Genomic DNA, 13,070 nt, shown 5'->3' with positions numbered 1-13,070 from the left:
CACTGATCCTGAGACTGTACCTGAATAGAAGCAGTTCTAGGTTTACACTGAGTTAGCCAACTTATTTTCAAAACTCAGAGCATTTCAGAAAAATGTAAGATAGCCACTTTAATTTTTTTATTCTGTGCTGTGTAATAATTTGAGGTAGTTTTGTTTGATAACTAGGTCATAAGAATTCTTTATTGAGTTCTTTATAGCTTGACAAGACAGACACATTCTAGTGATTGAAATGCATATGAAATCAACACAGGTTACCCAGACAGCTATTGCTTCCTGTATTACTTTTAGGCTGTTAAGTCTTTCCCTTTTCCATCAAGACCAATACCGAAAACCACTAGCAAATTCATAGAATTATAAGACATCTACTTCTCGAAACTGTAATCGATTACCACTGCTCACAAAGCCTACTGCCCTCTGTAAACTGTTCAGAAAAAATATATAGATGCCTAAAACTTTCTCTAGTTATAGAATTTTTGGAGGGAGAAGGAAATGGCAACCCACTCCAGTATTCTTGCCTGGAAAACCCCATAGGCAGAGGACCCTGACAGGCTACCAAAACTCCGAGTTTTTTTAGGTTTATTGTTTAAAAATGAGTATGACTGACATAAAAAACTTACAGTATTAACAGAAGACACAGACTAAGTTTTTAAAATTTATAAGATGGTGTATTATAAGGATAAAAGTCTAAGTAATACCCAATTTATAAAGCAGAAACTGAAGGTCTTTCCCATCTGTATCACATCATATTGTTCTACGAGATGCTTTGTTTTCACCACTCAAAACCATGTCATAGATATCTTTTCCATGCCAACACAGACATACCATCTCAGTGGCTGCATGGAATAGAATAATTTATCTTAGAAATTAAGCAAACATGCAGATATACCTCAGCACTGCAAATATGTGAAGAAGTGAGAAATCTGGGAACTATTAAGTGAATCTTAGAAGATAAGGAACATATGTACTTAGGATTAACAAGGACTGTTTTCATTTACTACAGTTTCTTACTCATGCAAAGGGAATACTGGTGGAATCTCAGAGAAGAGATCATTTTAAACTGCTGAGAGCAAGGCGATTAGATGTGCAATGCAGGTCATGAATATCTGCATAACACACTAGTCTCATCTGAGACAACCCACCCCAAAAATCCTTTAATTGCAACGGTCAACTGTTTTTTTTTTGGCAAAGAAGTCAGACAGCATTTTTGGGATAAGCACATTTGGAAGGGTTCTCGCTTTTTTGGTGAGGGATCCGAATACTTCCCCTTCACCCCAGGGTAGAGTAGGGACCGTGACCTTCCAATCCTGAAGTATTACATAACTGCAACGTTCCGGCTCATCCAACACTTTGAGGAGACTTACAGCTTCATACCTCACCATATTAGGATAAACAGAGCTTCAGCTTCATCAGCTGTTTGTAATTTTTTACTCCAAAACAATACCAGGAAGACATTATATGGAAAACAGAATGAGACCATTACACAGCGCCATATAGCAACTTTTGTTGGGAAACACCATAAGGTTTAAAATTAGATTTTCAGCGGATGGTTAATTACCATAAAGTCAAAGTGCCATTAATAAAAAAAAAATTATTTCATTTCTCCTCCATTATCTTTTAAGAAATACCTTATATAACTATCTGCCTTGAGTTAGTATTTTACAACGTCAGAACAACGTAACTAACATGTGAGTGTAATTCTCCCTTCATTCCTTATCATACCATTATTGTCATATATGTTACTTCTTCACGTTTGTATCCCACAATAGTTATTATAAAATCCTTATAGTATTTGTCAATCATTTACAAAAACAGTAGGTGAAAATAACTTTTTGTCATCTTTTAAAAACACTGACTTAAAAAATGCCGAACTTTATCAAGCTCACATAAATGAAATAAAGTCACCAATTGTTTTAAAGTTAAACAAGTAGACTTTTATGTTTATCCTTTATGGTGTGCTTTATCCTCCCTACAAGACAATGTAGCTATAACAGATCACTCTAATCGGTTTTGCAAACCTCCTTTGATATTTCTTCAGCATTTCTTGTACTACGGATCTGCTGGCAACAAATTCCCTCATATTTCTTTCTGAGTGTGTCTTTCATTCACTTTCATTTTGGATGAATATGTTTACTGGGCTCAGGACTCTACGCTGGCAGTTTTTATTGTCTTTATAATCCTTTTAAAGCTGTCATTTCATTGTTATCTGTATTCACGATTCTGATGAAAAATCATTTATAATCCTTATTGATATTCTCCTAAGTATAATGTTTTTCCTCTCTAACTGCTTTTAATACATTTTTTTCCTTTATCTTTTGTTTTTAGAAGCTTAATTATGAAATGCCTAGATTGTGATTTTATTTCTATTTATTCTGTATTGTGGCTCAGTTGGTAAAGAATCCACCTGCAATGCGGGAGACCTGGGTTCAATCCCTGGGTTGGGAGGATCCCTTGGAGAAGGGAAAGGCTACCCACTCCAGTATTCTGACCTGGAGAATTCCATGGACTATATAGAGGCGGACATGACTAAGTGACTTTTACTATTTTGCTTAAGGTTTGCTGAGCTTCTTGAATCTATGGGTAGATGTATTTCAACAGTTTTGGAGTAGTCTTATCCTTTTTTTCTTCAAATATGTTTTCTGTCCAAATTCCTCTCTCTTCTTCTGGAACTCCAATGACACAACCATTGGACATTGTCCCAAGTGTACTTCACCCCAACCCTCCCCAACCCTCACCCTTTGCTTCTCCCCAACCCTCACCCTTTGTGCTTCAGTTTAGAGAATTTCTACTACCCTCTCTTCAGGTTCACTTTTCTTCTACGTGTCCAGTCCTTATTACGTCCACCCGGTGAACGCTTCAATTCTGATACAGTGTTTTTTCATATCAAGAATGTCCAATTGGTTCTTTTTAAAGATTCTGTTTCTTTGTTGACATTATTCACCCTTTACCCATTTTGTCTCTCTTCTTTAACATATTTATTGTTGTCATTTAAAAGTTTGTGTCTCTTAGCACCAACACTGCTGCTGTCAGTGCATCTGCTAATATTGATCAAAAAATAGTCAATTGCTTACGGGTTATATCCTCCTGTTTGTTTACAAATCTCACAATTTGTAAACATTATGTTTGAAAGAACTCTAGGAAACAGGAATAAATAGTAAGATCCCCAAGAAGAGCAAGTCTTCCGTCTGGTGGCTGAAATGAGGTACAGATCACTTCAATCCATTAAGGAGCTGAAGTGGGTCTGAGCTGAGTTGCAATTTTAATCAGTTTTAGGTTACCACCAGTTTCAAATGCTTTAAGGAGGAGATTTGCCCTGTGTGTATTACAGGTCCCTCTCTCAAGAGGGCTTTAGGATAAACACTACGGGATTACAGGAATTGCTGTCTACTTTAGAGCCTTTATGAGCAAAATCCCAAGGGAGAGAGTTGTCAGACGTGGAGAATCAGCTCTGCAATTAAGCTTCGACAGATCCCGACCTCCAGGGTGTCTCCTCTCCCCATAAAGCCCCTCTGCTTGGGCAGGTATCATCGTCTGCCCAACAGTGCAGAGACTCAGGGAGAGACACACACAAAGGAAGGAAGTGACTTCTGGGCTTTGCTCACTAGGAAGATCTCTTCCCTCCTGGAACTGAGTTCCCTTAGACTTCATTGTGTCCACAGCTCTCCACTATAGCTCTTAAAACATGATTTTACACACATCCTCTCTTCTGTCCTTGCAGAGAAAGATAATCAGCCATAACCTAGTGTTTGTTCTAATGGAAGTGGCACTCCCACAGAACACTGTAAAACACATCAGGTATTTCTTAAACGTTGCATTTGCTAATGAACCGCTTGTTCTGTCCAGTCACAAGTTCAGTTGTTTTTAGTGTAGTCCACAAAGCATTTATAAGACATACTTCTTGCTAAGAAATACTTACTCTGTGGCCTTTACTATTTCTAATTTTATAAAGAATTTCACACAGAACAATTTACTGTCACACACATTCCATCATTTGATCCTCACCTGAACTCTATAAAGTAGTCAAAGCAAGTATTACATGTCTCATCATACAACAGGGAGAGGTTACGGAGAGTAAAGTGAAGACACAGTAACTTCCCACCACGAATACTACAAAATGCAAATTCTTGCCTCTGACTTTGAGGCCGGCATTTCTGTCCCCAACCATCTGATCCATCTCACCTTCTATCACTCTCCCCTGGCATTAGCACCAGGCCTGCTAATCTCTTCTCAGTTCCTCTAAAACAGCCAAGGTCTTCCTTCCCTTAGGGAATTTTCTCTTACTGTTTTTTTCTGCCAGGAATATTCTGTGTCTTTCCACAGCAAGATGCTTCTTGTCACTCAGCTCCTAATGTAAATGTCACCTCCTCAGGAAGATTTAGAGAACAACTCTAAAGCCTAGTGGGTTCAGGTTTGAATGTGGACTCTGCCACTTCCTAGAGCAAGCTCTCAACCTTGAGCAAGCTACTGAGCCTCTGGGCCTGCATTTCCTAATCTGTAAAATGGACTATGATTCACATACATGCTCTGCATTATTATGAGGATTAGCTGAGTAAATATATGTAAATGCATGGCACATAGTGATCCCACGTGTTATTGCTATAATTTAACTAACTTCTTAGCATTCCTATGGCTAGGTATACAGTCAGGCTATAAAAGGCACTAAAATGTTACTAGGAATACAATGAAATAAATAAAACTGCACTTATCAGAACTCATCTCTGATCCAACCCCATTCCCAAGCCTGGTTTCTCCAACTCCCTTAGGTCAGAGTGACCACCTGACACAATTCTGCCCAAGTCACATAAGAACAATCTTTTCCCATGGTTTCAGTGTAATCTTTTGTTTTCCTGATTTCACTGCTATCTTTTTCTCTTCCTTCTTCTTCTTTACTGTAATGTAGACGAGATGACTAGTGCCTCAGCAGCCATCTTGCAACCATGAGAGAAAGGCTATAAAATTGCACTAATCAGCCTTGATATTATTGAATCTCAGAAATAACCCCAGAGGCTGCCTATTCTCTGGACTTCTAACAATGTGAGAAAAACTATTTTCAAAAACTGCTCTATGTTGTTGTCATTACTATTTGCAGTCCAAATGATTCCTAACTGATGTAAATAGAAGCAATACTTTAATGAGTAATTTGGGGTGGGGTGAGATGAGACACCACCTCCACCCCACTCAGGGGAATATTCAAGTAAGATTAGTCAGTCAGTAATGTGCCTCCTAAAGGAAAGTGCGATCTAATATAATGATTTTCCACTTTTTCAGTTCAATTCAGTCGTTCAGTTGTGCCTGACTCTTTGCGACCCCATGAACTGCAGCATGCCAGGCCTCCCTGTCCGTCATCAACTCCTGGAGCCTACCCAAACTCATGTCCATTGAGTTGGTAATGCTATCCAACCATCTCATCCTCTGTCGTCCCCTTCTCCTCCTGCCCTCAATCTTTCCTGGTGTCAGGGTCTTTTCAAATGAGTCAGTTCTTCACATCAGGTGGCCAAAGTATTAAGAGTTTCAGCTTCAACATCAGTCCTTTCAATGAACACCCAGGACTGATTTCCTTTAGGATGGACTGGTTGGATCTCCTTGCAGTCCAAGAGACTCTCAAGAGTCTTCTCCAACACCACAGTTCAAAAGCATCAATTCTTCAGCACTCAGATTTCTTTATAGTCCAACTCTCACATCCATACATGACTACTGGAAAAACCATAGCCTTGACTAGATGGACTTTTGTTGGCAAAGTAATGTCTGCTTTTTTATATGCTGTGTAGGTTTGTCATAACTTTCCTTCCAAGGAGTAAGCATCTTCTAATTTCATGGCTGAAATCACGATCTGCAGTGATTTTGGAGCCCCCAAAAATAAAGTCTGACACTGTTTCCACTGTTTCCCCATCTATTTCCCATGAAGTGATGGGATCGGATGCCATGATCTTCATTTTCTGAATGTTGAGCTTTAAGCCAACTTTTTCACTCCCCTCTTTCACTTTCATCAAGAGGCTTTTTAGTTCCTCTTCACTTTCTGCCATAAGGGTGGTGTCATCTGCATATCTGAGGTGATTGATATTTCTCCCGGCAATCTTGATTCCAGCTTGTGCTTCTTCTAGCCCAGCGTTTCCTATGATGTACTCTGCATAGAAGTTAAATAAGCAGGGTGACAATATACAACCTTGATGTACTCCTTTTCCTATTTGGAACCAGTCTGTTTTCCACTCTAAGGGTGGCCGAATTATCAGCCTAACCACATGTCTTGGTCTGGCCTTGATCAGCACACTGCGGTGCACTGTGTGTGCACTCAGTCATGGACGGCTCTCTGTGACCCTGTAGACTGTAGCCCGCCAGTTTCCTCCATCCATGGGATTCTCCAGGCAAGAATACTGGAGTGGGTAGCCATTCCCTTCTCCAAGGGATCTGCCCAACCCAGGGGTCAAACCCATGTCTCTTGTGTCTCCTGCATTGGCAGGTGGATTCTTTACCACTAGCAACACCTGGAAAGCCCCAGTACACAGTGGAGTTAAACTTCAATCTGGCTGAAGATATCCCTGCCTAGATATACAGGGAATATATCTATGTTGCTCTCAATTCAAACATAATCCAAGAGATTTTAGGAAGAATGTATCAAAATCAGATTTCCCCTTTTCTTTCTGAAAGAAAGGCCTGAATTCCCCTTCATCACAGTCACTGAATGATGCTGGTGGTGGCACAGCCTGGCCGTCTTGAGAAGTCATCTTGGATGCTGACCACGCCGGGGCCTGTGCAGCAGGGTTCCTGCAAGAGAAACCTCTCACCCTCTGGGACAGATGCTGGGCACAGCCAGGGTCATGCAGCTGTCTGCCCTCTCAGCTTCCTGGGGAGGCCACCCAGGATGAGAAAGATAGAGGATAAATACCTTGTTTTCAGGCTCTGGTTTCTCAATATCCTTGGATTTTAACATGCTTATAAACAAGCTCAACTTGGATGCCTTGGAGAAAGCACTTGAAAGGCGACGGTGATAAAAAGAAGCTATGGTTTCAGATTAACAGAAGCGAGAGCACAGAGGAGATGCCCGCTCTTTCTCTGGCCCCCGACTCGGTCTCTCGCTATCATTCTGGCAGCCTCTCCTTCGCCGCCTGCCAGCCCCGTTTTCTGTTCTGTTCCCACCTTCCTCCGCTCTATGAGAGGAGTGAGGAGAAAGCTGATGAAGCCTTTCCCTCAGAAGGTAAACAGGTCTGCCTGAACCTCCCTGTTGGCAGAACGAGATACAGAAAAATGTGTTTGTAGATTAGGGGAGGCTTAAAACAGCAAACAAATCTCAGTCACTCAGCATGGAATATTTGAAATGGTTTTGCAAGCTAGAATTCTTTTTTAACCAACTGAGGTGCAGAGCAGCAATTAAATTCTTATGCAGCTATATATCACTTTTGAGCACAGGCACTGGGCTAGAAATGGGAAAAGTGACAATGAAGAAATAATTTCCAGTGATTACACGCTGCACCCCAGTGTTTATGAAGCAAGGGACTCAATGGGGCCACAGTGGGTAATGGGGGGCAGGAAAGGAGGAATGAACACATGGAATACAGAGGGTCTGTGGGCAAGGAAACCGTTCCATATGACACTGTGTTGTTGTAGTTGTTCAGTAGATAAATCGTGTCCGACTCTTTGCCACCCCATGGGCTGTAGCCCGCCAGGCTCTTCTGTCCATGGAATTCTCCAGGCAAGGATACTAAGGTGGGCTGCCATTTCCTTTTCCAGGGGATCTTCCCAACCTAGGGATCAAACCCATGTCTCCAGCATTGGCAGGTGGATTCTTTACCACTGACCCACCAGGAAAGCCCATACACTTGTCCAGACCCAGAGAATGTAAACTGTGGACTTCGGGTGATTATGATGGGTCAATATCGGTTTATCAGTTGTAACAGATGAGCCACTCTGGTGCCGATGCTGTTAATAGGGGAGGCTGAGCATGTGAGGGGGGCAAGAAGTGTATGGGAAATCTCTGATACTTCCCCATAATTTTGCTGTGAAACTAAAACTGCTCTAAAAAGATAACATCCTTTTTTAAAGTACTTGGGAATTTGAAAGTAAAGGCAAACTTCAGAAAAAGCAAAAAAGAATCAAATTTTCAAAAAGGTCCATAGGTTTAGAAAGAAGGAAAGCTACTTCTATGAAAAGTTACTGGTTTTTCTGAGCAAAGGATAACAATCACAGATGGGAACTATCATATCTGCTCAAACAATAATCATCTAAACAAGAGACAGTCTGAAATGTCTGCTGTGCAGGCAGAGGAAACCACTCCTGGTCAATGTTGTATTTTCTGTTTTAAAACTAATACGTGGTTTATGAGTTTGAGGTATATATTGATGTCGAGGTATACACTGATTTTGGTGAAGCTCACTCAACCACACAAGTGACTCCTACCATATTATCTATGAGGATAAGCTAAAATTATGAGTGAACAACTAGTTTGGTGATACCTAATCATCGCTCAGAGGCTCATTTTTTTAAAAATTAAATTAGGAGATGTTCCAGAAGGACTCTGTAAAACAGAATGCAAGCAAAAAGCAGCTCTCCCACATTCTCTAATAGAAATCTATCCTTTATCCATTCAGTGATATGTGTCGCCGCAAGTCTGCTTTGTGCTTCTCAGATTACTATTCTCCATGTCACCTGGGTAAATAATTTTTAAAGGCTGTATTTTTACATCAAAAGTAAGCTACATACATGCAGATGGTACCACTCTAATGGCAGAAAGTGAAGAGGAACCCTTTTGATGAGGGTGAAAGGGAAGAGTGAAAAAGCTATCTTGAAACGCAACATGAAAAAATACTAAGATCATGGCGTCTGGTCCCATCACTTCATGGCAAATAGATGGGGAAAAAGTGGAAGCAATGACAGATTTTATTTTCTTGGGCTCCAAAATCACTGCAGACAGTGACGGCAGCCCTGAAATTAAAAAACAGTTGCTTCTTGGAAGGAAAGCTATGACAAATATAGACAGTGTATTAAAAAACAGAGACATCACTTTGCTGACAAAGGTCTGGCTGAAGCTGAAGCTCCAATACTTTGGCCACCTGATACGAAGAGCCAACTCATTGGAAAAGACCCCGAGGCTGGGAAAATATGTCCTAGTCAAAGTTTTCATTAAAGAACAAGAGGAGAAGAGGGCAACAGAGAATAAGATGGTTGGGGGGCATCACAGACTCAATGGACATGAATTTGAGCAAATTTTGGAGACAGAAAAAGACAGAGCAGCCTGGCATGCTGCAGTCCATGGGGTCACAAAGAGTCGGACATGACTTAGCAACTGAACAACAACAATACCAACAAAGCTACAGAGACCCCGTATCTTTAAGAACCAAACTGCAGAACTGCAGTGTACACGTTATCACACACTTCTGAGGAGCCTGCTGTGGCTGTATTTGCTATGTCTGACTTTCAAAGTGATTAAACAGATGAGCCCCCCATTCTGGTGTCCTCTGAGGGTCTGCCTTGTTTTCCAGCTCCCTGTGTGCCTCTGTGTGCTGTGATGATTTGCTGGAACACAACTGGCGACCTCTGTTTCCCCCACATCTCTGGTCTCTGTTTACTGTCATCATTACCCAGCCACTGACACTCAGCCGTGAGAGGAGAAAATGTTACTCTACAGCCTCCTTGTGCTGTTTTTCAATTTCTTTTGTCTGTTGCCTCTCTCCAGCTCCAAAAATTCAATAATAGCAGGACAGAGGCACACACAGGATCTCTGGGATTATCAGGCAGTCTCTCTGGGCCATTCTCCACGCGGATGGGCCTTAAAGAGCTCTATGGTTCCTCCTGACAAGACTTTCCCTGAAGTGGAACTGGCCTTCTTCCTCATGGGGCCCTGGAATCAGCTCAGCTTTAACCTGTTTGGTATAGAATGAAAAGCAGAACATAAATCCAATGTATTACATTCTGATGCGAGTGACTGGCCTCTAGATGAATAATTATTAACATTCTTAGATTTCTCTCCTTTCACAGTATACTTTTCTACACTCAGACTCACATCATGATGGCTTTCATTACACAGGGTCCATTTGAACAATTACTGTTTGTGTTCCATTTGTTTTCACTGTCTAACTTTAAGATGACTGTTTCCTAACTTCCCTACAGACAGCTTTGAGAGCCGTAAGTAGGGTTTCCAATGAAACAGAGGATCCAAGGATTTGAGAGCTAAGAGGGAATCTGAGAAATGCCAATAAAACACCACATTTTATAGATAAGAAAAATGAAGCTCAGTGAGGTTAAGTAACTTCTCCAAAATCACACAGCTAATTCCTGAGAACTACAAGGACAGGGAAGCATGGTGTACTGCAGTCCATGGGGTTGCAAAGAGCCAGACACGACTTTGCGACCAAACAACAAGAACTACAAACCTGGCCTCCTGATGCCTCGTTCCATGCTCTTTCCTCCATGACCACCAGTCTACTAATTCATTTACACTGTATTCTTTACTCACTCACCAAACAAATTAAAACAAAACAAAGCTTCACACTTTCACACTGAGATTATCCTGTGTCCCCTTAATGTATTCCTGAAACAGCACATGGTAAAATAGGTGGATTATATTTTTATCATAAAAATGTTGGAAATTATGGCCCTAGTCAAAGTTTTCATTAAGGAACAAATAGATCTACATGCAAAAGTGTCCTACAAAATAAAGATTAAAAAAAAGAAACCAAAGGCAAGGTTCTCTAAAAGTTCACTAATAATATTGACAAGTATAGCAGACCAAATACACTAAGATATATATAAAATATAGACAGTTAACACACATTAAAAACATCTGCTATATAGCCAATAGAAAAGGGATATATTAGCAGTATTAAACATAAGTCACATTTTAAACTATCTATTGGTTGGTATATTAGAATACATTAGACTTTATTGAATAGAGTCAATAATTCATTCTATTTTAAAATTATCCAAGGAAGTAGAAGCTACGACTCCCATTTAACTCAGATTTCCTCATGGCATGTAGAGACAATTTCCAAGTACCCTAGCCAGGTTGAGCTACAATAAATTCTATAGTCACACTTTTATTATGATCGCCATTAGCAATCATCACCACAGGCATCCAGCTAAAGGCATTTTGGATTAGCTCTCTACCTCATCTTGTCCAATTTACTCAAGACACTGTTCATCATCAGATAAATTCCTTGAGCAGATCCAAGAGCCAGCAGTCAGAGCACTTCACACTCTCTAAACGCTGTAAAAACAACTGTCAGGACAAGGGTCCTCAAAGCCCTCTCACAGGATGACAGGCACAGACGTGTAACCTGAATGCCCATGTTAAACATGAGCTTTGGAAAGACAAGAGCTGTTATTGTCTCACTTTCATACTGGCTGGCTTGTGGTGAGCTTCATGTGGTGGGGCTCTCGTAGCCAATACCTCGGAAGCTCCCCCTGCACTGGTGATGAAGGCCCTCAGCAGTTCAGTATCTAATCCCTGACGGCAGACAGTTCAGTTCAGTTCAGTTGCTCAGTCGTGTCCAACTCTTTGTGACCCCATGAATCACAGCACGCCAGGCCTCCCTGTCCATCACCATCTCCCGGAATTCACTCAGACTCACGTCCATGGAGTCAGTGATGCCATCCAGCCATCTCATACTCGGTCGTCAACTACGTGTCTGCAATCAATACTTCAGACCACTGAGGTTGGACAGGGATTTCAACATCCGTCATCTTAGCCAGCTGAAGCTTTTCCTTCCCAAGAGGAGTATACCAGCCAGCCAGCCAGGTAGCTTTCCCTCCTCGAAGGCTTACTATTCACTCACTTTCTAAGAACATTGCCTTCTTTCTTTACCGCTGACTGGGATTAATTATAATAGTCAATAATCTCCTGAACAGACTCTGTTATGAACAAATTCATCAAGCTTTCATCCCCTTAAAAAAAATTACAAATGACACAAAGGAATTAGGTCTTGCATTTCACTGTATCTACTTTCATTTCTTTAAAAAATAAGCTGCCATTTAATATTTTGGTTTTTATTTTCTTTGTTGAATGGGCAAGAGAGTTTTCATTTCTGCTTCCAATTTCCATGCAAAAGCTCTTGTGTGTGTGTGTGTGTGGTCTCTCAGTTGTGTCCAACTCTTCACGACCCCATGGACTGTACTTGTAGCCCACCAGGCTCCTCCATCCATGAGATTCTCCAGGCAAGAATACTGGAGTGGGTAGTCAGTCATTCCCTTTTCCAGAGGATCTTCCTGACTCAGGGATGGAACCTGGGTTTCCTGCATTGCAGGTGGATTCTTCACTGTCTGAGCCACCAGGGAAGCCCTGCAAAAACTCTTATAGTAAAGCAAAAATTACCCAGTTTTTGCTTAATAGGTATTTATATTTCAGTGGAGCTATTAAATCAGTCTACCAGGGCACCTGCTGGCCCATAAAGCATCTATGTATGGACTCAAAAAAGGCTATCTTCTCAGAGGAAAGTGGTTTGCCTAACGGAGGAAGGTTGAACCTCCACCTCACTTGATCCCTAGACTTCCTTATTCGATAAACAACTGATACAACTCTATTTATTGTCTGAAGTTTATTTAATCTCTGAAGTCTATTAAATGACTCACATTTTCCCATTTGTTTCCAGTCTAGAATTCTTCGAGGAAAATGCCAGTGTCCAGTCAAACTTGTAAAATCATAAATTCAACAAAAATATTAGTTTCCTAAAGTGTTTGTAAATGTGGACTTACATTAATTCATTGAGGAAAAATGAATTAATTACAGGTACGGTTGGGAGTATTAGTTATAGTTAATAGGACTTGGACATGGATTTGAAGCTTCAATACTTTAAGATGTCAATTCTCCTCAAATTGATCTATAGACTTACTGCAATCTCAATCAAAATTAAAGTCAGATTTCTCTGCAGAAATTGACAGGCTTTCTAAAGTTCACATGGAAATACAGAAAACCTAAAATAGCCAAAAGAACTATGGGAAAAGGGAAATCAGAACACTTGTTACCTAAATTCAAGATTTGTAGAACTACAGTGAAAGCAACATAGCATTATCATCAAATAGGCACACAGATCAATGAAACAGAATAGAGCCCAAAAATAAACCCACAACGTAATGTCAATCCATTT

General features: G+C 40.7%; 1 protein-coding gene across 6 annotated transcripts in view; it reads right to left on the bottom strand.

The window, feature by feature from the left end:
- The window catches only part of ARHGAP28 (Rho GTPase activating protein 28), a 142,220-nt gene that overhangs the window by 62,831 nt on the left and 66,319 nt on the right, over nt 1-13,070 (bottom strand). The gene's annotated exons all lie outside the window — the stretch shown is intronic.

This window comes from Ovis canadensis, chromosome 23, assembly GCF_042477335.2.
Source record: "Ovis canadensis isolate MfBH-ARS-UI-01 breed Bighorn chromosome 23, ARS-UI_OviCan_v2, whole genome shotgun sequence".
NCBI lineage: Eukaryota > Metazoa > Chordata > Mammalia > Artiodactyla > Bovidae > Ovis > Ovis canadensis.
Note: the sequence above shows the minus strand (reverse complement) of the source record. Positions and strands in the feature narration are given on the sequence as shown.